Genomic DNA, 26,873 nt, shown 5'->3' with positions numbered 1-26,873 from the left:
GCCGCAGCGCGGCCGGGCAGCAAAGCCCGCGGCTGGTCCGGCCTTTAGGGAACTTCTCCTGCGCCTGCAGTTAAAGGACTTGAGCCGAGTTTGCACAACCCCCGGCAGAACTGCGCTGCGTTCTTAAACTCGCGTTCCCAAGTGTCCGAGCCGCTTCAGCGAGCGGGGTAAAGCCCGCAAAGCCATTTCCTCACACCTGGACTAAATCTGCCATCTCCTAACCTCGGCCTCTTGCTAGACTTAGCAAAAAGCATTGAAGAGCAGCAGAAACTAACGAATTTAAAACATTAGGGTCAATTTTTTAGCAAATTATTCCGTTATTACTGAACATGACATCTATAAGGTGAAACCCACTGTGGGGGATGCCTGAAAGGGAGCAAGGAAATCAATATTATCTCTAAAACCTAACATATGGGGAAAAAACCCCCAAACAACCGCAAATAAAGATCTATTTCCATAATGGTTTTCAAGTTGGTGAGGAATGACATGGCAGCCTACACTGAGAAAGGAATAGGCTGTTTCTGCTATGTGGTCCTAGAAAAACCTTCACACCTGTATCAGCAAAATAGAGACTTTTGGTCAGATGTAGGCTGAAGTTGAAGCTTTGCTCTCACTGGCTCGTCCTGAGAGCATTTCATTAATTAAAGTTTAAAAAAGTAGTAAGGTGTGCTTACAGCTTTATGAATGAGAGACTTTTATCCCCAGGAGTTTTGCAATAGACTTGAATGGAGCCACCGTTCCCCTGTTCTGGATGTTATCCTACAAGATGTGACACAGTAAAGACTTTTATAAGGAATAAAGGTGCAGCATTTTCACTTTCCTAGACATTAATCGTCTCTCAGCTGCATGTCTGGAATATAACACAGAGTGAGAATCTGCTGATCTATCAAAATGTCAAAAGAAGAGATGGTACATCTTTAGGAAAGAGTAAGAAAGACCAGCTCCCATCTGCTTGCCAACGTAGCCATTAATGTTCAGGCACAAGCTCTGTGCAGCTGTAAAATCTCTGATCTGTTTGTTCTCAGGGGACTTTAAACACAGTCACCAGACAAGCTCAGGAAAAACAGTTCACACCACACCACACAATTACTGCTGGGGCTGATTTCAGTAGGGATGGAGTCCATATCCTCTGCCAGGGATCAGCATCTTCCAGGGCCCCTCAAGCCTTTAATCCACGAGCACACTTTCAGGACCCATTGTAATGGCTTAGAGTTTGAGTTTGCCTGCTGGTGGTTGAAATACAGTTAAATAAGAATTTATTATCTCATGACTGTGAAAATCCAGCTGCTTAGGGCAGTTTGAGCCATCCAAGGTGGACATAAACAAGGACAACAAAAAACTGTGGCAAGTCAGCTCTGAGGAGAAGGCAAAGTTGTGTGCAGAGATCAGCCAGAGAAACATGACCCTGGGCTATGAGGAAAGTATGTAGATTCTTCCTGTTTAACATCAGACATTGAGTTTTAGTGCTTTTCCAGGAGACCTCCAAGAGAGTGATCCAGAGATTGGCAGAGTCACCACTGACATAAACAACTTGTGTTAAATCTTCCTCTGAGGACAATGAAGTGCAGGTAGAATTTGGGCTCTCTTAAGCTGGGCCGTGTGAATCCCTTCCCAGGTCCCTCAAAGACACAGATCTAACAGTAGAACCTGGTGTTTCTTGTGTGTTTCTAGAAACCGTAAAGTTTAATTGTTCAAACGAGGCTGCTAACAGATGCTAATGGATTGCAGAGAAAGCAGGAGACAGGAAGTGGTGAGATATTCAGGGCCAATTTGTGCTAATGAGAGCTCATTTAGAGGTTCTTGAGATAAAGGTTCTGTCAGGAGGCAGTTAGTGGGGCTGAATTTAGTGGTTTGTGTAGAAGATGGGTTAAAATCCAAGAACTATGTCCTGTTAGGACAAGACTGATTAAATTTTAAACGGCACTGACTTGTAGCCACTTACCGAGGTGAGGAAAAGGAAGGAGGTCTTCAGCCAACATTTTGGGTTCTCAGGCTGCAGAGGGAGGGCAGTTCCAGCCCTGAGAGCCTCGGGGAGGCTGTAACCCCAGAGGGGAGAACCACTGCACTGGGATGGCTTGGCAGAAAGCTGTGAAAGTGATTTAAGAACGTGACCTGAGAGTTTTAAGATATAGTTCCATGAACAATCATAAAAATAGCCTTCCAAGGGAATGAGTCAGAGTACCCAATATTGCTGCTTACAGCCTTGCACTTCATGCTGAAACTTGAAAGAGAAACTGATCACTCTGCACAGAGCAGCAATTTTTTTCCAGGGATATGAGTAAGGCAAGATCATGGATAAATTGCTTATCACGATGGGCAAAGCAGATGAGCCAGAAACATGACAGTTGCAAAAAGCTTTTTTTTGGTAAGGTCTCCTGATTTCAGATGCTATGGCTTGCCAACAGGATTCCTTGTACAGTGGAATATGGTCTCTCCACCACATTTTGCTGTGTTCCTGGCTGGTAGGACTCTCCTCAAAGGCATGTTCACAGCTCAGAGTGGCCCTGCAAAGTTCCAGTGTCTGCACATAAGATCACATAAACACCAAAAATGGCAGTTTAATGCCCAGGGGTTCTTTGGGGCTAACATGTATGTCCAGACACAAAACAGTAACAGCCAAAGGGCACATCAGGCTCCAAGACGAGTTCTACTTACCTGAAAAAAAAAGTAGTCTCACCATCTTCCAACATTTAGCCATGCTTTGTCTTTCCTGAGAGAGCAAAGAACCTCCCTACCTTCAAAGGGAAGAAAAAATATAGACTGGAAATGAAGTAATTCAGTGCCTAAAATTCTCATACTGCATCCATTGCACAGTAATTTAAAGTTCTTATATACTTCATCACAATATCTCATGATAGTAAAACCCATCCCTGTTTTGAAGAAAGCCCATGGGGTTGGAGTTATGCATACACAGCAGGGCTGTTCCTTCTGTCACATAGCTCAATGTAACTTCCCCTTGCCCAAAAAGGGGATCACCTGGAGATGGGACACAAGAGGTTGGATGGAGGCCTCCCATATTCCAAAAAATAGTATTTTGGCTTGCTTTAATAAGTCCTTCTACAGAAATATTCTGCAGGGGAGCAGTGGAAAACTAACCCACCCTTCTCTTTTCAAAGACAATTCTCTATCTGGTCATTCTGGTCTTGCCAAGAGTATGGGGACCTCCCTTCTCTGCTGGCTGCCCATCCTCAGGACTGCCAGGCCTCTCAGCAACACTTCCCAAACTCAGGGACTGTGGCTATGAAGGAGCACAGCCAGAGCTGCAATATTGGTTCTTGGTGCTGTGAAGTTGGAAGGAAATCTGTGCCACTCCAGCAGCCACTGGAGAGAAATGGCTCACTGTCTGTTCCCAGGCAGCCACCAGTGTCTCCAGCTTTTCCTCTTTGCAGGTCTCCTGCTAAATCAGTTCTTTCCTTGGTACAGTTTGTCCATTTTGGTGTCCAAATTTGCTTTTCACAGATAAGCCTTTGCTTGGAAGCCTCTATTTGTAGTGAACTGAGGTGAACTGTCTTTTTAACTTCTGCCTGAACTTCAGCTGCAGAAAACATTCCATCCCACCCTCCTTTTTTTCCCCCTGAGGTATTAAACACAAATACCTTCCCAATTTGGTTTGTTAAAGTTTTGTTTACTGGCAGGCTTTGGAAAATAGCCATTATACCTTTGGTTTTAGGTGTTTTAGTACCTTTTATCTGCTCTTCAGGTGTTGATATTGTTTGTAAAGTGAAGCTTGTAGATAGAAGCATTTTGTTCAGACATGTTGAGAGCACTAAACTGAAGCATGAGGAGAAATGAAAAGGGAGAGGTTTAGGAGGCTGCTTAAACTACTTCTCATTTGGTAATTCCAAATGAATATATGAATCAAATTACTTGTCAACACTATGCAAAGGAAACAGCTCCTTGTTCCTGCTCTTGAAGTGGACAGAGTTTAATATGTGGCATAATAAGCAGCAGAAACTATAATGACTGGAAGGATGCACATTCTCTTCCTTAAAAATTATGGATCAGTGTGGGAAATTAGGGAGAGGCGATTGGAAGATATCGTGTTGTACAGGCAGACAGAACCTCTCCCCTCAGCAGCTAAAGTCACTTAACCCCCGTCTGTTGGCCAGCAACACCCAGTTTATGACACAAGCAGGAGTGACGCAAGCAGAACCGAGGTTATATAACCCCATGTAACCAGTTAATAAATGCCATTTTGCTGTCCACCACACTGGTGTCTGTGAGCTTATGGCCCAAGTGGCCGAGGGTTGGCCGCCGCGCCGTTCCTGAACCAGGTCGCCACGCCTCAGCGGAGGCAACAGATCAGGACTGCTTTTGCTGTTGTATTTCTGTTACTGACTCAGCAGTGGCCGTGGGGCTCTACTCTGTACACTGATACTGTAACAGGTATTGTGAGAGAAATGCTTTTCTTAGTTTAAACCAAGCTTTGCAATTTTACTCTTGCAGCTGCAGATTCCTATTTTTCATTGCGGGCCACAGCTGAGGGCTGTGGCTTTGGAAATACCAAAGATTTGTGATGAGCTGTTAACTGTGCTAAATTATTCATGGCAAATAAATATGTGACCAGTGAAATGTTCAGATAAAAATGAAAGTTACCTTCACAGTCTGAGATTGCTTTTTCATCCAGTGATAACCTTCTGGAATGCTATCACAATTTGAAGTCAATAAAAAGTTGACTGTGCAAGCCTGCAAGAGCTCAAACACATGTGAAGATGTCTTTGGGTGTTTTCCATGATCTGTCCTTTTCCATGCTGTCTCCTGGCTTCTGACCTGTCTGATGAAGTCAGATATCAAAATTAGAGGATCTGTTCCAGCAGCTCAGACAGTGCTGGGCATCTGCTCAGTGCCATGGGTGACCTGTGCTGTGCTGGGAGGAGCCCTGGTTTCATCTCACTGCTCCACTTCCCTGCAAACCAGTTCATGTTCTTGAAAGTTTTTTCTCCTTGTGACTGCCAAGACAGTCTGTTGTAGTACTGAAAGGGCAGGAGCTTATCTTACCTCACTTTAATGCTCTGAAAACAGAGCATCAAAGCTCAGCTCAGTCAAATTTCCTTCAGAATCCACATGGAGAGTTACTACAAGGGAGTTTAATAGCAGATATCTTCTCATTTATATGCTTTTTTTAAACTGGACACCTAATTTTCCAGATTTCCTGCTATGAGGATTCTTTTCAGATGTGGCTGTGCAATGCAGTGCTGTGAATTCAGCCTATTGGAACTATTACTGACCATTAATTGTCTATGAGTTCATAAAAACCATTTATAACAAACTTGTTAGTTTAAGAATTTGAACAATTTTGCCAACCTGAGTGGTTTTTTTGTCATTAAAGAAACTACAAACAGATTTGTAGAGGCAAATATTGAAATATTCCTCTTTTGAGTGTTTTTCACAAATTCAAGCATTTATGGAAATATTTTGGGATTGTTTAATTATCTCATATTCCATTAATAAAGGTATTTGACACAGACAATTAATTTAATTAGTTTCCACTCCACAGTCAGCCTGGAATCTTTTCATGGACTTCTCTGGTCAGCTCCAGCTTCACACAACACAAGCAACAGGAAAACACAGGCAGGGCTGTGCACAGCTATGTTACAAGCAGGATCAGGCTTGAACAAAAGGCTAAATACACCCATTAGGGAAAGTTTGGATCTGGACTCACATCTGAACTTGTGGGAGGAGCTGAATACTAATTGTTCTATAAATATTTAATATACCTAGCACTTTCCCATTGTGTAGCATCCCAAAGGAGGCATCTTTCCTTCTCTCACACATACACAACCGTACTCTTCTTTCATTAAGGGTTCCCAAATACAGTAATTAGAGCAGTCATCAAATTTGCATCTGGCTGATCAGTGCCACTCCAGCTCTATTTCAATGTAATTGCAGTGGCCTCGGGTGCACTGGTGAACATGGCCCAGGGCTCAGGTAATTATTGTGTCAGAGATAATTTAATGAGGAAAAAGCAAGTGAGGCACTTGTGGGATAGGAACCCACCAGGAAATAACCTGCTTGTAAACATAGCAGGACCTCATTATTTTTCCTAATTTATACATTACATTTATCACAATTTTAAAAAGTTCAAATGTATGAATTCAACGTGTTTGTCCTCTGATACCAAGACAAGCCATGGTACAGACACCAGCACATCAGATTGATAAATAATATCCCAAAATATTCTGGTTTGGGACAGAATTGCCATGCTCTGCTGCATGACTGTCAAAAATCCAGGTGCAGTTGTCATAGGGCAAAAGCTCCTTAGAGGGCTACTTGTAAGAATTTGTGGATTTCTGTGAGGGTGAGAGGATTTTGCTCCCCTTTGGATATAGAAACTGCAATTGTAGGGGAAAATTAGCAGCTCCTTGTCTATGACTGAGGAGTCTGACTGCCCACTGCTCATCCCCACAGAGCTTCCATGCTAAATGGTTGTCCTGTTTAATAATTTCAGTATTTTCCTTTGAAACTTCACCTGTGAGAAAATCTGGTAACTCTCTTGTGGAATTTGTAGAGGGCTTCCAAAAGGGTTGAACAACTTTCAGCCCTTGCTCATGCCCTGGATTCTTTTTAGAAGCCTGCAGTAATCAAGTCTGGTTTTTTACAGGAACAAAAGCTTGGTTTTCTGCCATTTTGGTCCAAGCCACTTAGATTATGTGTGTATGTGTGTCACAGTTCTTCCTCTTTTCCTACAAGAAATGGGAACAGCTGGACATTGTTTTAATGTAAATTTTTCATTACAGAATATGTGTATTTCCCTTAGTTTCAACCTGCTGTCCTCTGTAAGCATGGTTTGAAGGGTGACAGGTAAGGAACAGCAGCCTTTGAAAAGCAAGGATTTGCTGGAATATTCTGAGAAATGCCCTCATGAACTCTCTGTGTTCAATGTTTTGATTACTGTTACAGCAACCTAGAAATAAATTAGATGTTGGAGTGGTCAACCAGAATGAGTTCTTTTAAAAATCTGCTACAATTTATGGCACAATGACCAAATCTATCATGTAATGGTTGAGTGTAATTTACAATGTAATGTACTAAAATACAGCCACCCTAATAACAAGCTATATAATTTACATGGGAAAGAAACAACCATTTGCCAGGGGGGAAAAATAAAGATGTCAACAAAGAAAAAAGGATTCCTTTACAGCTTTCCCCTACTTCAAGTCTAATCTTGCCCCTGTGAAGTGCACTGCAGAAATCTGGATCAACAATGGAAAATGAGAATCTTGAAAATGGGCATTGTTAATCAGGACTGACACCACTAAAAGTAATGTTGTAGTGTGGGACTGATGCATCCATCAGCCCAAAGCCTGCAGGAGGTTTGTGTAGCTGGAGCATTTCAGCTCCTTGGGGAGGCATGTTCTGAGGGGAAAGAGATTCAAGGTTGCTGTACTTTGTGCAAAAGTGAGTTTTTCCCTTCTAGTGAAATATACCATTTATTTCCCTTTTTGACTGCAGAATAATCAAGGACCTGATTTATACTACATCAGGTAGATCAAAATGCATCTACAGCCCATTTTTGATGCTCAGATGATTAAGAAGAGTACAAACCCAGGGCTATTTCAGGGTATTTCAGGCCCTGGTACCTCCTCCCACCTCCTCACAATCAGCTGGTTTTGATTCAAAATCAAGAAAATCAAGCTTGGGGCACCTGAGAATTCTTCCCAGCTGCATTTGGTCCCATCTTTGTCTGTCTTTGATCATATTTTTGATGTGGTGGGTCAGTTTTCCTACTGGGAAATGTATTGTGTGTGTAGGATTGTGGCTACACAGACCCAGTTATCAGATCAAACTGCTGGTTACAAGATCAGCCATGGCACTTGTGATAATAATCTATTCTGATTTTACAGTCATCAACACTCATCAGGGTAAACAAGAATCTTTCCACTGACCTTAACAGCAGCTGGAGCAGATCCCAAATATCCTGGAGTTTGTAAGCCTGAGTTTTTATCTTCTGCAATGCTACAACAGTGATATTGATTGAAACCTAGCAGAAAGAATTGTTGTTATTAGTATGCCAGGCTAAATATAATTCCATCTCTTTAACGTGCTGGTGTGGTACCATTAACTTACCAGATAGCAGAACAGAGGGGTGATATATAAACTTGAAATTCTGATTAGATGCACCCCAGTTTGTGAATACCCCTCCAGTGACATTTCTTGCCAATAAAACAGCCTATCTCCAAGACAGAGATGTTTCTTTTATAATCCCTATTTATAAGATGCTGCTTTTTATGTCCAGTATAAAACACAGAGGGACTATTGTTGATAAAATAGGATGGTTGGCTTCTTTTCTACAGTGGTGAAATCTCTCCTAGGAAAAGAGAATAGAGATGACAATTTCAGAACCCTTGTGAAGCAGAAGGGAAGGGTGAGTGCTGAAAGAAGCATTATTTACTCTTTTAATGGATGATTTTTCCTGTAGCACTTGCCAGCCCAAAATCCAGGAAATTCTCATGGAAGCAGAGCTTTCTGCCCAGTGACACCCAGGCAAATCTTATTTCAGTGTCACAGGTGAAACCTGAGGAGGGAGGGGTTTGGGTGACACTGGGAATGGACAGCAGGAAACGGTTCATTTTCTGAATCCCCTCCAAGCAAGTGACCAACCCAAGTTTTCATGGCTTGTTTTGGCTAATGGAATTTGTTAGTGACTGCTCCATCAGCTGAAATTGTAGAGGGTCAGAACAGGATGGGACAGAACTCTGATCTGAGCAGCTCCACCACACACTCTGGTGACCTTTAGCAAGCTGCTTGGACTCTTGGTACATCTCCAGGTGTTAAATGGGTTACTTTGAACCTCCCTTGCAAGGGGCTGCTGAATTTGAGAGTCTAAGACTGAGAGATTGTTCATGGAAGTATTTGGGAGAATCCAAGATATCTGCAGGGAAAAGCTCTCCAAAGTTTAAAAAGCTCAAATCCTCTTTTATCTGGGTATGGCCCTCTCAGTGTTCTGTTTCAGTCCTTTAAATTGGCAGATAAAGACTTCACTAGAGCTGAGGATCTTGCCTGAGGAAATCAAGCTTTTCAGGAAGCAGGAAAAGGAAAGCTGCTTTTTTGCTCCAGAGGAGCTCTTTGTCACCTCAGAGTGAAAGAAGCAGAAATTTTTTCATTATGCTGATGCTGGAGAAGCAAAAAAGACAATCTGCTTTGTTTTTAGAGAGAAACCTCGTGGCAATAGGAGAGAGAAGAGCTATCATCAAGCAAAAGCATACATAAAAGACAAAACCATTAGAGACTCCTAACATTCACACTGGTATCCTGTTCTGGGAGCTCACAGGGCTTCTCAGACATTAGCTAATTACATTTGGCACAATCCTCTCATCTTACATGCAGGCAGACACATTAGGTTGCCTCCTTAGCTGGTATAAAGTTTGGATTTTGGCAGTGTGGCTCGTGCCCTCTAGCTGAGGGCAAGCCCCTTTGTTTCCATTATTTTTTATATGTGATATATAAATAAATTTCATTTATTAATGAAATTTCACAAACTCTGCCTGCAGTTGCATACAGTGAGGGAGGACTGAGATGAAGGTTCCACCCTCTGTAACCACAGTTTAACCTGAAGCTTCCAAGCTGCTAAATTAAGATTTGTTTTTGTTGGCCACAGGGTAACACAGCAGCCCTGTCAATGAAACTTGACCCAGATCATGGTGAAACAATCCCAGAAGAACAACAGAACTGGGGGCTCTCAAAACCTGTTGAGGGCTGCAAGGAAGTTTAAAGAAATAGAAACAAATGCTGGAATTGAGGTTTCAGAGATCAGGAGACCTGGTCATGCTTATCTGCCAGAATCACTGTAATTGATTTCTCTGAGCATCAGATCAGGCCCACAGAGTTTGTGGAGGGAAGGTTTTCCACTGGACTTTGAGATGGAGGAAAAGAAAAGCATGGACAGGGGAAAATATGATTTCTTTACCTATACAAGTGCTAATTTATCACTGCCACATATAGAAAGAGAAAAGCGGGAGCTGCACAGAACTTTAAGAACTTACTTATCTTTAATGTCTGTAAGTCAAAGGAATCTGTGCTCTTGGTTCTTTTCCCTGAGAAACAATTACGTCTTGATAATGAGGAAGACAAAATAAGGCCATTAATCAGTAAAATATTACACATCAATGGTCACTGTGCTCACCTGGCCTTGTTTCCCCCTGTTGTGGCTGAAGGATAAACAGCATTTCTTCCCAGTGTGCCCTCAGGAAGCTTTGACAGGCAGGGAATCAGTTCATTAAAATAATCAGCTAAGAAAATCACTAGGTCACCAATTCCATCATCCAGCAACTGTGACCCACCGGGAAATACACATTTGAGCCCAGACAGGTTCATAAATATCACATATTTATCACTGTCTACAAGTTCAGTGGTGTCATTCTACTACCTTTCCCTGCAAAGTGATGGCAAACATATGCTGAGGTAATCAGGGGAAAATGTAAAATGTACCTTCAGCTGGAAACCTGGGAGATGCATCTAATGATGCTTGGTGTTTCAATACTGATGTTTGTAAGGCAAGAATTAATCCAGAATCAGGAAATAACTCCAGAATAAACTCAATGCCTATTGCCCACCCCATCTGAATAACAAAAATAAAATAATTAATGCAGAAAAAATTGTCTTAAATCTTACAACTACCCTGTGTTTGAGCTATTTTTATACAAAGGAGAGCAAGACTGAAGAGCAGATAGAGTTAATGCTGTTTAGAGATGGAAATCAGGATATCTGTACTGAGTAGATGCTTCCTATACTGAAGGTATTGTTACAGGGACGTTATAAAACATCAAGACAATACAGAGATTCTGATCTGGACGCGTTGGGTGCTAAAAATTTGCCTTTGTAAGGCACGATAACACTCGGTATGTGTAAAATGCAGAATAAACCGCTGCCGGTGAGAGATTTCTCTTGGTCCCGCAGCCAGGGGAACAGTGATGAGAACAGCAAACACGAGGTGGCACCGTTGCCATTTTGGTCAGAGGTTCCTGGTTGCACTGCACAGAGGTAACGCTGTCAACGTGCTCTCCTCCCTTCCTGATGTCCTTCCTCGCCGGCCAGTAACTTCCAGAATAAGAATTGAGCCCAACTTAAGATCTTGAGAAGGAGCTGGGTTTTTTTTTCCCCAGTGTTGCTGAACAAAATGTGTCTAGAGGATTCCAGGGTCTGTGGCAATTTACAAAACCTGAATAGCTCATGGATGCAAGGACTGGGAACAATCCCCCTTCCCCCCTTGTGGGAGAGCACAAGTTAATGTTTCTCCTCGAGTGTCCTAACAGTTTATGACAGATGTCACTTACACTGAGGCGGTAAATAAATCAACAATGACATAATAATCAAATTATACTGATTAATAAGACAAAGGTTGTCATAACATCTTTCCCCTGAAGAGTTCAAAATGTACTGTAAAAAATGAATCTTCATTTAATGAGATCCTAAATGATTTAATCTGGTAACTTTTCAGTTACCAGAGATTTCACCACAGGTGTCTTCTCTCCCCACCCTCATCCCACAGGGAATCAAGAACTGGGCTCCTCTCACCTCCACAGCTGCAGCAGTTCTGGAGAACACACCTGCAGAGTAGCCAGAACCTTAACAAAGGTGTCTGGGTGAATTTTCAAATCAGGATTCTTCCATATTTTTCCAGTTTTTCTGTACATAATGGTCACCCTTCACACACTCTGGGAGTCAGGCAAGCAATGCAGGAAACCTTTAACAGAAAGAGCAGCAATAAAAGAGAAGCTTTGGGGAACAAATGCATGTCTGATTAATAACTCAGAGTTTGCCTGGCATTTCTGCCACTTCACAGCCTCTATAACTTCCACAGAAAAAAATGGCTCTTTGGGGAATGCAGCACTCAGTGCAATTCTGAATGAATCATAGAATGTTTTGGGTTGGAAGGCACCTTTAAGCGAATAATGCCAAAGAGCTTTACTTTATTGCACTTGAGCACCAATTCCCTTTGCTGAGCATTGAAATCACGGCTTCTTCATTGTTCATCAAATTCTGGATTACAAACTTGGGTATGAAAGGAAATAATAAAATCCCAACAAATGCTTTCATTTTACTACAGATTTGTCCTCTTCATTTTTCTCTATTTATTTTGTTTGGTCTCTATGGATTTTCCAGTGCAACCAGGGCCTGTTCTGCCACACTTTCTGATTGTCTTTACTATCCCTTTTCCCTGTGCTATCATCATTCTCCTCTCTCCATGTGCTGAGATAAATCTCACTGATGTAAGGGCTCTGCAACACGCAGCCTTTACCATTTCACTCTGAATGCAGAGATACAGGAGGAGAATTACAGCTTACAATAAAAATAAAACTCTTGTGAAAAGACTGCCATTTTTAAATGTTCTGTCTAAATTCTGCAGTGCTGCTTTGACAGTCCTGTTCCAAACCTTTCTAGTCTGTTCATGACTGGGCTGTGGCTTCCATTGCAAAGGCAGAGGATTTGGCAGCACATCATGAGGAAGAGCTGCCTCCCACCAGTTTAGGATACATGTCTGGGATAGGAGGAAAGGGATGAGAAATTTCCTCATTAAAGCAGTAGAAAAGGAAACTCCTGGTTCTCAGCTTCAGCAGGGCCAGTTCTACACTCAGTAGTGTCCTGCTGCTGTGGATGTACAGCCAAATCCTTATTATCCCTGGCTGGATTATCCAGGTAACTGGAATCATGTCACACACAGCCCTTTTATAGCCCCTCCATGCACTATTTTGAGGAGGGAAGTTCTGCTCTGTGCATTCGTACACTGCACTGCTCATATTTGTTTGTTTTTCTCACTTCATGAGAGAGCCAAGACAAGCAGCACGCAGCAGTCAAGTGTTCCTCTGTGATTCAGCTTCCTTGGCAGGCAGAGCATGGAAAAACCAGCCCCATTGTAAACGAGACAAGTGCCTGGGGAAAGCAACGCCTCTGTCATGGCTTTGTGTCTCCACGAGAGGGGTGACCAGCCTTGTCGGAGCAGGAACTGAGATTTCAGTCCTCACAGGCAGCCCTTGGCAGGGCAGGGCTGGCACAGGGAGCTGAACACATCTGTTCTGTGCTGCAAAGAAAGTCAAAGCTACCCAGGGGATCTGTGCCTCCTTATCAGTTTTGTCCATCTTCATCACGTTCTCTTTCAGTTCTCATGCCCAGCTGTCTTAATCTTTCCATGTCACTTCCAAAATCCTTCATTTGTTTCAGAGCCTGTTATTCCTGACAATATCACCCTTCCTGCCTGCTGCAAAAAACCAAACCAGCCTAGCCAACCGAAAACAAGCTGTGTTTTAAACATGCTCATACTTCTGCAGAGTTAACTGGGAAGACACTAAGGAAGGCAGAAGACAATGAATGTGAAGAACATATTTTATGTTCTGCCTGTGGGCATTACTACCAGCTTTTGATTTTGCAGTATCCTGTATACATTCCTATTTTACAATTATATTAAAAGTGTTTACATTTTATATCAACTTTACGCTGTAGGTAAGAAAATCTTCAGAGTCAAACTGCAGACTGTGTGTGGGCTGAATTTATTATTCAGTTTTTGTGTGAAAAGGATTACAATGTCCAGAGTAAATATATCCACTGTATATGCCAAAAAACCCATTCAGAAATAACCCCAAAACACTGCTGTAAATAGTTAACCTGTAATTTTTGTACACAGTCATAAAACTGTCCATCATCATTCCTATATTTTTATTTTAATGTCAAATCACATAACTTCATTTTTAAAAGGCCTGAAAATAAAATGTGGTCAAATGGAAGCTGAGTTGTGTTACAAGAGTTACAAAAAACAATCTCTTACCTCTGAAGGCTCACTGGGGTGTCATGTAAGGATTCAGCTGCTTCTTCATGATCTTCTGCCTCATATTGGCAATGAGATGGATTTGCTTTTAATGGAAGAGCTCTCAGGGCAGCTAAAGCAAGAAACTGACATCCTGTAGTAACCATTTTGTGGCAAGCACCAGTGTTGCTCAGAACATACAGCAAGACCTCTTATTCTCACTAAAAATTGAAATTTAATATAATGTACAGGCGGGGTTTTTTAAACACAAATGTATGAAATAATTTGATGTATTAAAAAAAATGGTAAATTATATTGAATTTGGATTGTTTTCATCTTTCACCCCAGTCACATCTTGGCAGGGAAGTGCCCTCACATTGCACTGGGATGTACTAAAAGTGCTGCAAGGTTTTCCTGGCCTGTGCTGCTCTCAAGTCAGAAAATGCTCCCTGACATTTGCATGCCAAGTGCTTTGCATGGAGAGGGCTGAGTTTGTAGAACATGTGATGTGCATCAGAACCAGTTCTGTGCCCTCACCCTGCCTTCTGGGCCTCTGCTTCCTTGGTATTACACTCTCATGGTCCTTAATGAATGGCAAGTTCACTCTGTAGTTCTTCTGGCAGCAAACCCTAGGACATAACCACCTTTAAAATAATGCACACTGTGCCTTCTCCAGGATGTGAGACATTCTACAGGTGCTGGTAAAACCCTATTAATATTGCACACTTGATGGGGCTGTCCAGGTATAAAATTTATTTCTCTTGACCTCAAGGGAAAAAAAAAAAAAACCTCCAGCAAAGTCTGTTTGTAAGAATGGTTTGTTATGTTGATCTTATAGCTGTGGAAACCACCCCAGAGCTGAGTGATGAGGGAACACACCTCATGTTAGCTGGAAATGTTATAGAGAGACTACAGAAAAAAGCACTGGTGGAAATAGAAACAATTCCACAGGAATAAGATAGAACATGGCTTTTTCTACAAAGCTGCAGAAGCACAGGATTTCTTCCATTTGCAAAGGCAAGATTTATGGAGTAGTTTCCAGAAAGCATATACTGCTTGCACAGCAGCAAAATGGTTATTCTGCCACCCATGCAAAAAAACCCGCACATATTATCTGAATTTACCGAATGCTGCATTAGGTTGTTTGGGAATCAAAAAAGAATAAAAAGAAAGAAAGGAAAAGGCATAAACTGTTGTGATGAGTTGCTTTCTCTTGTCATGCAGAAACCATCAGGTAACATACCTGCAGTCCAACATTCTTAACCACCTTTTTGTTTATGGACACCATTTGACACCTCTTCATGTTTTACCTGTGGGGATGACAAAAACAATTCTGTAAAATCTTGCCAACTCAGTAGTGATTACTCTCTCCCTTCCAGAGAGGATGCCACTAATGCTGCCCTGAAAGAGACATCCTAAAGACACCTGCTACTTAGTATTCCTGAAAATTAAACTTTCTTCAAAGAAAAGCAGATTTTAGAGAGGTTTCAAGATAGGTACCCAAATACAAATGCACCCAATTCATTAATCACTGCTGAAAAGATAAGCTTTGTTCTTGCAGCTGTGAAGAACCCCAGCCATTAAGTAGAAGACACTAAATATTTTTTATATTAGATGCTTATAAAAATAATGTATTAGAAAATAAGGTAGATTTGAAAAAACTATGAAGAAAGTCTGTTTTTAGTGCCATGCTGTGCTAGTGGCATAACTGTCAAGCCTGGTGAATTCCTAAACCTACTGTATCACTTTGCCATTCTTCTTTTAAATGTCATGTGGAATTTAATGCATTTAACACCATCAGGTATCTAATTACATCTCTGTGTCTCCTTATCAGCATCCACCACCACTCCAGACACCCTCAAGCAGTCCTTCACTGGCTGCAGTTTCCAGACTCCCCCTCTTTGAGCAGATCTCTCTCCAAAAATACCCTTTACTGGTTTTGCCTCCCACTGTAAGGTGAATGCTTTTCTTCTCCATCCCTGGAACACTTGCAAAGTCAATTTAACTCACTGTTTTCCTTCAAATTAACATCTTTGTCGCCCTTCCCACTGCTGTTTGCCCATCCCCTGGAGAGTCAGACACACCCATTTTCTCTGTCTTATCCCCTCCAATCACTCATGCAGTAAAACACCTGTCAGGCTCCTTGGCAGAAATCCCGGTGTTAGCTGTCAAATCCTAAATCATCCTCCGAGGTGCTTGGTGTGTCCCACATGGCAATAAGTGACATTTCCCTGAGCACACAACACCTTGAAGTTGTAATCCCCAAATTCAAAAGGTCCTTTTCCTCTCTTTTTGGGAAGCACTGCATACAGAAGAGGAATGGTGGCTGTGTTAAATAGCAGCCCAAGCTGTTTCTACATGGTAGAAGTCAGAACCCTGCTTGGAAGAGCCCAGTCCTTTCATTCATTTCCACCTGGAAGAACTGAAGACAAATAATCAAGCTTGTCTGTATTAATAATAATATTTTTGAAATATTAACTTCCATGGCTGTGAGCTAGTCAGACATTAATTAGAAAAGAGAAAAAAGCAAAGAAGGATTCAGTAATTTCACCTGCCTTTGATTTCTATGCCTTAGTTAATCATCTATGAAATGGGGTACTACATTTACCTGTTCTGCAGAGATCTAACAGTGATAAATCAGTTGAAGAGGCACTGATCAACCTCAAAGAAAAGCCCCAAATTCAGGAGTAAGTTTTATAAGGAAGATCCTTTGCACAAATACTTATATCCTCCTTTAAAAAATACATTTTTACGGAGAAGGCAAAGCTACACTGCTCTGGAAAGCTTTGGGGAAAAAATATCCAGTTAGTGTTTAATCTCTCATACAAGTTCCGCATTTTCCTTTGCATTGTGAAGGAAATGTGTGTCATCTGAACTGGTCTGCACACACACATTGCTCATTACACAGGAGCCATGAAAAATTAGGCTTGCATTTTGTACATTTGGATCACATACTCCCTGTCTGTGGAAAATGAGATTTTTAATTTTTCTTAAAATGGGGTGAAGAAAGCAAGCTTAGAACTCTAATCTGCTCTGTAAAACCTTTGACTGATTGGGCGGGGGCTGAGTGATAAATGATACTTCCCCAGCAGTGACCTGTTGCTCTACCACAGCTGCCACCACTGCAGCTTCAACATTTACCTCTGTCAGCATGATGTAACATTTTAACCTTTGCACTAATGCAGCTCCTCACTCAGCCACCAAGCACTGAAAAATCCAATTTGTATAAGCAAAGGTACCACTGGACTAAAGGCTTTGTATTGAGTCATGAATTCTTAAAAGAAATCTTTCTGTTGGAGTCACGCTCAGCTGTATCTACAGATTATCTGCCTGCTGCACAATCTCTTTCCCAGCTTTGAAATATAAATATGAGCCCATGTGGGTTAGGGTTGTGTGTGCTCTCAAAATTATATCTATGAGCTACATAAAGATCTGTGAATTTGGGGCATGAGGCTACAAGGCAGTTGCACTCGTAATCCATTAATTGTTTTTCCTTCTATTCTGTTAAACTGTGTTTGCACTTGAATATACTTCCAGCAATATATTGTAGCAATGAGTTCCTAAATTTAATCATGCTTGAAAACACTTCCCATTGCTTTAAATTTTCTGCCAGATAATTTAATTTGGTGTGCAATAAATCTGGTGTCAAGGGAACTTGTGAATAACCACTCTAATCACTTTTTTTCCATGTGCTCCATGACATTAGAGAGATCTGTCATAACCTTGTCTCCAGCCATTTCTCTCCTGCCCTGAAGAGCCTCAGTCTGTTTAACTGCTTCTCATGTGGAAGTCATTTCAGATCTGTAACATATCTCACCACTTTTTTGAACTTTACTACTTTACTACTTGTGAAACCAGCCTGGGTGAATGGAAAGGATGGGAACTGATAAAGCACTTTAAAATATTTTTATTTTTTCCATAAATACTTTATTTTTTTGCCTCCTCTTCATTCTTAGGGGTTTTCTTGCCTTTTTGACAGCTCCTGAACAGTCCCAGAACTCTCCCCAAATGGCTCCAAGAGCTCCTTCCTGAGTGGTAATTTAGAGTGTAGCAGAGCATGCTGTCAACCTAATAATGATAATATAAATACCAATTAAAAAGTAATTAGTAGTACTAAATGGTAAACGTGCCTTTCTGGTCCAGTTTGACTTGGAAAGAAACAAAAATATTTAAGATCACGTAGTTTTGTAGTGAGCTGCATTGAGAGCCAACAGATAAAGACTCTCAAGTGGTCAGAGGCAAAAGGAAGTTTGCAACCAGGGGCTGCAGGACTGGAAAACCTGGGGAAAATCCAGGGCTCTGTGCATTTATACCCTGCTGCCAGCCTGTACCTGGGAGTCTTGCTGACAAACTCTGCTTTATCCCAGTCTGTTGGTTGGTCCCCATATGTAAAGGGGTCAAAAAGCCATTCACCACATACACCAGGACTGCTTCTGTCCTCCAATTTATCAGGCTAATTCTACATAATGCTACTCTATGCCTCTGTTATACACAGACATATTTTGTCTTGGCTGAGAACACAGACAGAAAACACAGCAGCTTTGGAGAGCTTTACCCTGCAAGTCAGAGCATAAACTGTTCACTGTTCTTACCAACCACTCATGAATAATTTAAATACACGTTATGTCAACATTATTGTATTGACTAAAAAAATGTTGAAAATCTAAATTACTATTTACTTTTGGCAGTATAAAAGTTCAGAAGCAAGAGATCTTTTACAAAATACCCATCACTGTCATACATAATTGATAGAATAAAATCAGCTACTAAATATCACTTAATAGCTGGCTTTGTTGTGTAATGATAATGCATATGGAATTCCTGTTGAGTTCAGTGGGATAACCCTTCAAGGGAAGGCTGTGGGAATATACATACATCTATTACTAAATGTATTTAATTTGCATATTTATTAGCCAAAAGAGAAAAAGGGAAGAAAACACAGATTTGGCAGGGATCTCAGTATTTTCTCCTGGTTCTGCAAGCTGCAATAAGAGAGGAGGATGCTGTGCTGCAGGTCTGACTGTACCACTCCCTGCTGACTGCACAGGGACAAAGCCAATCCAGGATTTGTTTCTGGTGCATGGGAATGAATAACATTCCACTGAAATGGTTATTATTTCTTGAAAGGAGAGAAACAACAACATACAAAGGAAAAAAGATCCTCAGCACCTCACTCCTTCCCCTTGGATTCCAACAGGTCAGTATGGAATGGGTCAAGCTGTTGGATTTGAAAGTCCAAGCTTCCAAAAGCCAGTGTGTGGCACAGAGCTGTTGGAAAAGGTGTTCAGTGGAAAGAGGAGAAACCAACATGTTACATTCTAGTCAGGGAAAAAGCCCAGCTGGCACCATGTGGGCTCAAACAGACACATCCAATTATTTCTGTAGCAGGAGGTTTAATTGTCCCAGTGGGTTCTAGGCATCTCTCAAGGTTTTTCTAGTATTGATACATAACTCTGTATCCTCAAAGAATATTTTTCGATGTGAAATTTCCAATGGGTTTATTGTGATGACGTGCCCAGAGCTTTCAAACTTAGGAGAATTCTGACATTTATCCCATTCTGCTGTGGATTCTTGGGGGATTGGATGCTATAGGAACTTCTAAGTTTTGCATTTAAGTAAAAACAGTGTGCAAATTTAAAACGTTGAGCTCATCTTTTTCCAAACCAACATTATCTTTGGCATTCAGCTTGTTCCATGTAAATATATAAAGACACATTTGCTGAGCAATTGGGTTAATGAACTTAGAACAGACCAGATTGTGTGTTAGTGACTAATCCAAAGTACAGAGAAACAAACATGGTACAAGCACTGTCTTCCTTCTCTCTCTTTCATAGGCCCAATTTTACCTTGGCTGATTGAATTTTAATTTTCACAGCCTTTCCTTAAAATGAGCCCAATCCTGAAAGCTGCACCACATAAAACATCTTATGCAGTTTAGAACTTGCTGAGTGAATGGCAGCAAGGCAAATGACATGTGATTGTGCTTCTGCACATGTGCACACACAAGGTGCTCTTCAGGATTCAATCATTTAATGCTAAAGTTTGACAGTTGCTGTCAGTAAAGACAAACTGTATCCCCACCAAGTCCTGAAATTCTCAGAATACAATTTCAGCAGCAGCTCTGGGTGTACCTGTGATGGGTCTGTGTCACTGTGGGTTTCACTCATGGAAGGCAGGACATGAATCTTCCTTCAAACTTACCTTTTTGCTCCAGGGTGGTTTGGAATCCAGACATTGGCATAAACAGTAATAAACCACTGTAAGGTCATCTTTTTTTTCTTCTTTCCTGACTTCCTGATGTGGCTGTCTCCTGTGGGAAAGGAGAAAGACTGAAGTTAAAAAAGTAGTATGTGAAATGAAGGCAGAAAAAATAAAACTGTGTATTGTTTTCATCACATCTCCTCCCCTTCTTAGCTTTTCAAAGAATACTTAGATGCATTTCTAAATTGTTAATGACTGCACTTATTAGCATTTATTAATATTGAGAGTTGGATAGTTCTATGTTTATCAGGATATACAATTTTCATTTATTTCTAATATGCTTACAGTACTTTATAAATTATAATACAGTATTATTTGTATCCACAAATTTATACTACTGCTTATTATTTGTAATTAAGCATTTATGTGAAATCAGATTTGGAGGCAGAGGAAATAATGTGACTGATTTGTTTGAGAACAGATGCTGACACACTGCTGGCATTCCATTTTTGTTTGCACTTGTTTTCTGTTGGAATCATGCCACTGGAGGTGGTAGGATTATATACCTGAGTCCAGAGTTTTAAGATGTGCTTCGAATTCTGTTCAGTTTTTCCTGGGTTACCATATTGTCAGCACAGAAATAGTAAATATTAAGTTGAAAAGATTCACCCCAGTGAGAAGGGTCTTGGCCAAAGCAGTGTAACAGAAAGCTGAGCTTTTTACAGGCTGTGGGTGCTGCTCATTCACTGCATGAGTCTCTTTGACCTGTTTTCTCCTTCCATCACACTGTCTCCCAGGAATACTTTGTTCCTTTCCCACCTTTTCTAACTGTTCAATTAGGGACCATTTAGAATGCTGGATACTCAGTGTCACTCTAGTAAATATGATACTTTTCTGCTGAGAATTACTCAGCCTGTCTGTACTACTTGATTGGTTTTTTTGATCTGGGTTTTTTTTTGTACTCTCAGGAGAGATTTTATTTCTTATTTTTTATTAATGGTTACATATTGTTGTCTCAGTTCATGACTAGAGCATAATGGCATCTCTGATGACGGTGGAGAGTGAGTTTTCCAAGTTGAGAGTCAGCTCATGAGAGGAAGGTGGTACTTGGGAGTGACAAAAGCCACAGCAAAGTGATGAGCAAAGACTGCTGGAGATGGGTGAGGTTTTGAGGCACCAAAGCCCCAAAGGTCTGTAACCTCCAGAAGAGTCCCCCTGCCATGCTGAGCAAGGATTTAATCATCAGTGAGGGCTGGCAGGTGGAGGACAACTCCAGTGTTACAATGGGCATTAGAGGGGCAGTGGGAGCCAAAGGACTGAAGAAAATTCAGTGATCAAATGGAGAGAAAACCTGAAGAAGGTTGTAAGCAATAGTTGTGGAGTAATGAAGAAACCCAGTTACTTCTGCTGAGTATAATTCTATTTTATTCTTAGTGCTGTGGGGTCCCACACTGGGGAAGAAAAAAGCATGGCACAAGCTCACCAGGTTTTTCTTCATTTCTGAGGTAGCTATGAAACCTCTCCAGCGTTCACTCACCTTCCTCCTGCCTTCTAAAGGTCCTCTTTTCAAAACCACTTCAAGCACTTTTCCCCCCACACTTGCCAAGTTTACAGCTGCTCACTTACCCAGACTTCAAGCATTATCCCTTTCATGTCCATCCAGGGGAACTGCCTCAATAGCAAGGAATGACAGAAACTGGAAACTGTTGCTTTTGAAAATCTCTGCCCTCAGATCACCTAAAGGCCTCTGAGCTAACTTACATGTTTATTTGTTCCTTTGACTCCTCCACATCAGAGGAATATTTGGGTGGCTGGAGCTCAGTTCTTTCTCATGTGCCCCAAGCCTGCTGGGTGCTCTCTGTGTGCTCTTCCTCCTCAGTGATTCCTGACCAAGTATATGAAAGTATTCTCCACCTTGCCTCACAGAACTGAGGTGGTGCCTGCCAAAAATCATCACAACTTGGGCAGGGCTCTGATCACACACTATTAAATTAATTGAGTTTTCTGTTGCCCACCAACTTAACTTTTAAAGGTGATTTCATATTCTTCTATATTCAAGTGTTCAACATTAGAATCTCCCTCTGCACTATGATAATAAAGGACAACAATGCCCCAGATGCAGTGGGAGAACTTTCCCTTATCTCTATCAGTATCACACAGGAGAACTATGGGATGTCTTGAGCTCGGCATCACTTTGTCCAGTCCTTGGTTCAAAACCATCCTAATTCTAATTTCTAGCAGTACTGGGCTCACTGTGTGAGCTCAGCTGTCACTGCCCTGCAGCTGCCTGCTCACTGCTGAATTCCACATGCTCTTGGAAGGCTGCAGTGTTGAGGAAAAGGGAAGGTGCCAGTGCAGCCTGTCAGTGAGCTGCAGGGAAGAGGCAGGGTATTACTGCTGGAGAAGGAAATAAAGAAATGACCGTGCTGTGCTGCCTGTGGGATAACAACACGGGTTAAAAAAATAATAGAAGAAGAACAAGCAAAGATTATGGCAATGAAAGGGATTTGGCACACAGGTACTCTGCAGCCTTGGAGTAAAATAGTAGTAAGGATGTAGCAGCAGATCCAAGTCCAAGGAGCATCTTAGCCCACACTACAGGACACATCCCTGCCAGTGAATGTGCTGCTGACTTTTGGCTCAGGTGTCATCAAACTGTATTGATTATTTTAAACACAATCCAGGCTCAAAAGCTGGGCCTCATTTGTTTTACTGACAAGTAATAACTCTCTTTTCTTACCAGAGGAGTTAAAGCACCCAAAGGCCACAAGGTGCTCATCACTCCTGGGCACAGGATATGATGATGGTCTGGTGCTGATGGTCCTGTGCAGGGCCAGAAGTTGGACTCTGTGATCCCTGTGGGTCCCTTCCAACTCAGCACGTTCTGTGATTCTGTAATTTCAGGCAACAAATTCCCCAGTTTACTCCCTCCTTCCTTCTCAACTATAGCAAAAGAAATAAAAACCAGAATATTTAACAGCAATGCAGCATATAAAAGTGCTGTAATAACCATCTGGAATAAATACACCAAAACACCTATCCATAATTTCATTTTTTGGGGTATTTATGAATTATCCTAAAGGTTCATGGGCTGTTTAAAAACCTCCAGTAAAATAAACTCAAAATTAAAATACAGACATAACCAATGCACTCTTCTACACTGTAGATTTACCACATATTGCTGGAATATGACATCAAATATTTCTCCATTTAAATTTGGGCATCACAATAACCTGTTTATACAATAACTTAATAAATCTGGCTGGGCTGCCTATTTGACAAGTAGGCGAGAATCCTTCATTAAAATGCAAATGTAATCAAGGTGAAATTTGGAATACATTTATTAAAGTAATTGAGCTTCAGTCAACTGTAGTCACAACACAGATTTTCAAGTGCCGTTCAGACAAAAGGATATGTCTAATTCTTCCACATTAATATCTTTATCAGCATGAACATTAAAAGAGTTTTCTGAGCAGTAATAATGTACTGTGGAATAATTCCAGTTTTCTCTGCAGGAATATATTATTACAGATAAGGGTCAAAGACATGCACAAAGGAGTGACCCAGCAGTGTACTGCACATACAGAAAATTGGTTGCAAGTGTATTTTCAGAGCTTGGTGTAACTATGCACTTCCTAAATTACTCTGTAAATCCTTTAGAGACTCAAGGTCATCAGTTAATTGACCATTAAAGTGTTGGGGAATTGAACTTTTACTGCTAAGATTTGGGATTCTTGGTGCCTTTGATTAAGAAATTATTCATAAAAAAAAAGGAAATACTAAATTTGTCTTAGTTATCATTTAAGTGCTAGTAAAATATTATGAAGCTGTGATAGCAATGTCAGAAACTTTTTCATTGGGGTAAGGACAAGCTAGATATTTACCTTTTTTTTTTTTTAACATAGTTTCTACTTGTTTAAGTATCCTGGGTCATCTTCAGTGCCTTCAAAGGAATCACAGCAAGGTTGTATTTGTTGCAGAAGATCAAATTTTATAGTTGATAATGTCAGATCTACGGTGTGCAAAAACAAATTCAGGGGAGAGATGGTTATTAAAGCACTGATGTGATGCCAACCCCTTGCTCAGCTCAGCTGGTTTGGCTCCAGCCTGAACAGATTAGCCAGGAAAATGGGAAGAAAATTGCAAAGCCCTTGGCTGCTCCATTGTTTGATGCAACCCTGGTGTCACCAGGTGCTTCAGCCTCTCACTCATCCTGCTCATCTCCCTTTGCCCCATTCCCTGAGGCTGGAGTTGCAGACAATTTATACCAGCTTGCTTCTCTCTCTAAGGCTGAAGATTCCTAGTAAACAAATATTTTAAGCAGTAAATAAAGTCATTAGGTAGCTATCAAGCAATGTATACATAGGTATTTCTCTGATCATGGAAATTTTTAGCCTCCATTTCATAAAATGGCTTATGCCATTTTCTTTCTTTAATGGAATCAACCTTTATATCAACAAAGCTAATGACAGAACATCTCCTGCTCCAGACACTGTTAGAAAGAATCCAGCCTTTTCCAGAGGCTTACAGCCAATTGTAAATATAAATGAAACCTGTGTGTCAATGCTCTGAAAGCCACTGGGAGCACAGGCTAAGGCCATTTCCTTTATTTTCATAAAAGCAGTTCAGTGTGCATCTGCAGCAATTCCCTGCTGGAGCCATAAAAGCTCCTCTTTGGGCACTAGGCCAGGCCCTGCTGGGCACTGCCTGACTTGCTGCAGGAGTGGCAAACTGGAGAGGAGCTTCCCAGGTGAAAAACAAGTGCAATTTAATTCACACTGCAACTTCCATCACTGCCAGCAAGTTTTTTTTGGTTTGTTTTTGGGTTTTTTTTGTTTGTTTGTTTGTTTTTTTGAGGCACAAAATGTAGTACAACAATCCATTTTGTTGTAAACCAGAAAGGGCAGGAGGCAACAACTTTGAAACTACAGCAAATACAGCTGAACTGTTTCCCGAGCAGACTAAAACTGTATTAAAACCCACTACAAATCTTCTAAATGAGCACTTTGCATCATTTGCAGCCATCATGAGCTGTGATCCCATCACAAATCTCAAATGAGAACAGCGAGCATCTGCACCCTGAAGATTTCAAAGCAATATCCAAGGAAGGAAACAGGGAGAGTAGAAAGCTGACTCCATTTGGAGTAAACTTGAAATCTACGCCCTTTTCAGGGCACCATGGTACCGGAGGGTCTGGTTTTTTTGAACATATATTAAAATGGAAGTTCTGACAAGCTGAAGGATTCAGGATGTCATGGCAATTCTCTGCAGAGGCACAAGTGTTAACACTGCATTAATCAGATTTCAATTGATTACACACCACTGCCCTCACTGCTGTTTCACTTTTAATAGGACACTTTTTTAAAAAATCCTTCCAGTCTCCCAAAATATATGTTGTATGTATCTGCTTTAGAACACATCAGATTCCAGTGGAGCTGTTGCTGCATTCTAATGGCTAAAACAATTTTTCCATGTCCCTTAACTTTCTGACAAGGTGCTGTAACAGCTAAATAGCAAATAATTATGAAACTGCAGGAATTGCCAAGGTAAAAGAAAAGCCATATGTACACAGTGCTCTTCTTATTTACAAAGCACACACAGAACAATGGGAGAGCAAACCCTGCATTTCTTGTAAACTGTCAACAGTGATACTGATTTACACCAGTTGCATTCTCTTATCAGCAAATACTGGAGCTGCTGACCATTTCACTCAGTACTGCAGGGCCTTACATTCACCATTGTAATTTATATCCATGCCAGTATGTCCCAAATTTATTTGTATTACGACTATTCTATCATCTTTCCTGAGCAGTGTAAGGCAGTCTCATTGTAAAGGAGAATCAGGGCACTGCTCACTTTAAAATTATTCAGTGAGTTATTACAGGGCACACACATTATCCTGAAATTTATTTCTGAAATTACCAAAAGCCCTGAAGTTGAATTTACGTGGCAGCGAGCCTGAGCCAGCAAGTCCTACTACTGAGCTCTGCATTTGGGTCATGCTCTAAAGCTCAGCACATGGACAGAAAAAGCTTGCAACTACTCACAGTTCAAATGTAGATATTAAGGCAAATCATTTTAAAATTCTGGTTTGGTAGTGTTCACAGCCAAGTTAGAGATGCCCACACGAGGAATCAGGAACACAGTGGTGACTGCTCCCATTCAATGCTTGAAGAATTATACACTAAGAACCAAATGGGTAAACATTCATCCACCCACTTTTCTTTAATTCAGTGAAGACCAGATGATAATGACATTTAAAATCTATTAAATGCAGGTACCAACCCCCAGAAACTCAGACATCTGTGATCATTTACCAGGCTGAACCACTGATGATTCTGCCAAGGAACTCAAGCAGCGGCACATCAACATCTGTGTGGAGCAGTTGAAGACAGACAAACAATCTGGAATACCCACACTGTTTCAGATGTTGATTTCCATCTTATTCTCGTGCAGATTACTACAATATTCTGTACTCAAGTGTCTGTTTAAAAAACAAAACCAGGATTTGCATAATGGGAAGGATGCACATTATCCATGGAAATCTGACTGGGAAATAAGTCAAGAAACAAGTTCAAATAAGACATGAGCAAATTTGTGGTACAGTCACAGAAGGTTGTGTGGCAGGAAATAAAGATCTTCAATAGTCAAAACACCACCCACACTGTGACAGGAGATGTCACAGGTAGATGCATTCACGTTGTGCTGCACATTTAAAGTGTCTCAGAGTGGTTTTCAATTAACTACAAAGATGTTAAAACACAGATGCTGCTTCCAGTGTGAAATGAGACAGAACCTCTCACTGGAAAATGAGGAGGTTCTCTAACACTGAGAAGCCCAAAGACATTTGACTTCTAGGAGTTACAGAAACCCTGTCTCAGGAGGAGTACATGAACAAAGGTGAGTGGGTGAAGTACTTCCAGAGCAGCACCAA

General features: G+C 41.1%; 1 long non-coding RNA gene across 1 annotated transcript; it reads right to left on the bottom strand.

Annotated features, from left to right (window-relative positions):
- Positions 1-2,075: 2,075 nt before the first annotated feature.
- On the bottom strand, positions 2,076-4,653 carry LOC115947906. Its single transcript, XR_004081762.1, has 3 exons — positions 4,597-4,653; positions 2,656-2,735; positions 2,076-2,086 (listed from the first exon to the last, which is right to left on the bottom strand). It is a non-coding gene; the product is annotated as an uncharacterized LOC115947906 (long non-coding RNA).
- Between the last annotated feature and the right edge of the window lie 22,220 nt (positions 4,654-26,873).

Source organism: Geospiza fortis, unplaced genomic scaffold (assembly GCF_000277835.1).
Source record: "Geospiza fortis unplaced genomic scaffold, GeoFor_1.0 scaffold408, whole genome shotgun sequence".
NCBI classification, from domain to species: Eukaryota; Metazoa; Chordata; class Aves; order Passeriformes; family Thraupidae; genus Geospiza; species Geospiza fortis.
The sequence above is the reverse complement of the archived record's forward strand: the minus strand, read 5'-3'. Positions and strand labels throughout refer to the sequence as shown.